Genomic DNA, 2,160 nt, shown 5'->3' on the forward strand with positions numbered 1-2,160 from the left:
GCTATTAGCCTCATTTTACATTCAGGGACAGGAAATGATAAATCTTAAGACAAGGACACAGGACTTCTAGAACTGATGTCAATGAGAGTCTCTCTTATCTTTCTATCCTTCTTTTTGATCTGCTTCCTTCCTCTTTGCCCATTCTTTTTTTTTTTTTTTTTTTTTGGCCCTCTGTTTTTTTTCTTAATTTATATCTTATGCCTACCAGTGTTTCCCTAGGTAGTTTAATATTTCTAATGGTGATACTTGTATTTATAACATTTTCCCTAAAAAATATTTCAAATAACTCTTCAGATCATTCACTTCCCAAGGATTGTCAAATAGGTTCCTTTTATGACTTCTTACACACTCCTATGTTTGACAGAGCCACACCTGAAATGGTAGGATTATTGTCTTTGCGTCACTCAGATGCAAGTCTTGGGGAGGAGTCAGTCTCTCCCTAGCCCTGCCCTGTGAGATAGTTTTAACAGAAATGTGTATGAAGACATGCATGGCAGAATTACCAGATCAGCTGGTGACTCAAAGCTAAGATCATAAATTACAGACTCTATATCCAAAATGATCTCAATTGGCTGGAATGCTGGTAGGAAATCAATAAGACAAAATTTAAATCAGATGTAAAGCCCAGGTGTGGTGGCTCATGCCTGTAATCCCAGCACTTTGGGAGGCCAAGGCTGGTGAATCATTTGAGGTCAGGAGTTCAAGACCAGGCTGGCCAACATGGTGAAACCCCCTCTCTACTAAAAATACAAAAATTAGCTGGGTGTCATCGCGCATGCCTGTAATCCCAGCTACTCAGCAGACTGAGGGAGGAGAATTGCTTGAACCCAGGATGCTGAAGTTACAGTGAGCCGAGATTGCATCACTGCACTCCTGCTTGGACGACACAGCAAGACTCTCTCAAAAAAAAAGTAGAAGGAGACCTGCTAGATCTCAGAATTATAGCAATAGTTTCAGTTGACCTCATCTCCCTCCTACCTGTGTTCCCCTCTCTGCGCATGTCCTTCTGACCTTGTGAGTTCTGAAAAGAGTCCAAACTTCTCCCATCACAGTCCCTCTCTCTAAGTATACAGATTTATCTCTCTATCGTGATTGAGGTATGGACAGAGTTGGCTTTATGAATGTACGATCTGTGTTGCTGCACAGAGTCCTGCACTTAAAAGGACCCCATGGTCAGTTTAATGTCTTCTTCTGGAAATTCTTCTTTTCTTTTCTTTTCTTTGTGCTCACTTTGGCAGCATATATACTAAAATTGGAACAATACAGAGAAGATTAGCATTGTCCCTGAGCAAGCATGACACACAAATTCATGAAGCATTTCATATTTTTATTTATAATAAATAAAATTTTTTTAAAAGTTAAAAGTAATTTTATTTAATTGGCAAATTAAAATTATATATATTTATCATGTACAAAATGATGCTTTCATATATGTATACATTATGGAATGGTTAAATCAAGCTAATTAACATATTCATTACTTCACATGCTAATAATTTTTTTGTAGTGAGGACACTACAAATCTACTCTCCTGGCCATTTTTCAGTTATGCAATACACCATTGTTAACAATAGTCATGTCGTGCAATAGATCTCTTGAAACTTCTTGCAATTCTTAACAATTTTTAAATATTTTTTTTAGAGACAAAGAGTCTTACTATGTTGCCCAAGCTGGTCTTGAATTCCTGGACTCAAGCGATCCTTCTGCCTCAGCCTCTCGTGTAGCTGGGATTACAGATGCAAGCCCCCGTGCCTGGCTTTAACAGCTCTTGAATAAAGAGTCTGGCATTTTCATTTTGCACTGAGCCCCACAAATTATGTAGCCAGTCCTCGGTATAGGAAACATCCTTTTCTTCTCTGAGCAGTTGAAGTTTTCCAAAAGGAAGTTTTACTATGAAAATGAGGCAGCAAACAAACAAGTTGGCTACACCAAGAGTTAGCAAAAATAAAATTTCAGATTACAGGTGAATCCCAAAGTGAACTAGCACCGAGCCAAAAATGCAATTAGTCAGCACAGTAGAGACGGTCCATAGCGTTTGGCTCCTTTCCACTTCATTTGTAGCTGCCCAAAATGTTAAATTAAGATATGCACATGATCTGAGATGGATTTTGTTTGGCAACAAAACAAAACTGTAGTATCTGTAGGATTCTGGCTATGCTA

At 38.4% G+C, this 2,160-nt stretch overlaps 1 non-coding gene across 1 annotated transcript; it reads left to right on the plus strand.

Annotated features, from left to right (window-relative positions):
• The first annotated feature begins 1,222 nt into the window (after positions 1-1,222).
• Positions 1,223-1,329, plus strand: LOC115836570. Its single transcript, XR_004031620.1, has one exon. It is a non-coding gene; the product is annotated as a U6 spliceosomal RNA (small nuclear RNA).
• The last annotated feature ends 831 nt before the right edge of the window (positions 1,330-2,160 follow it).

This window comes from Nomascus leucogenys, chromosome 8, assembly GCF_006542625.1.
Source record: "Nomascus leucogenys isolate Asia chromosome 8, Asia_NLE_v1, whole genome shotgun sequence".
NCBI classification, from domain to species: domain Eukaryota; kingdom Metazoa; phylum Chordata; class Mammalia; order Primates; family Hylobatidae; genus Nomascus; species Nomascus leucogenys.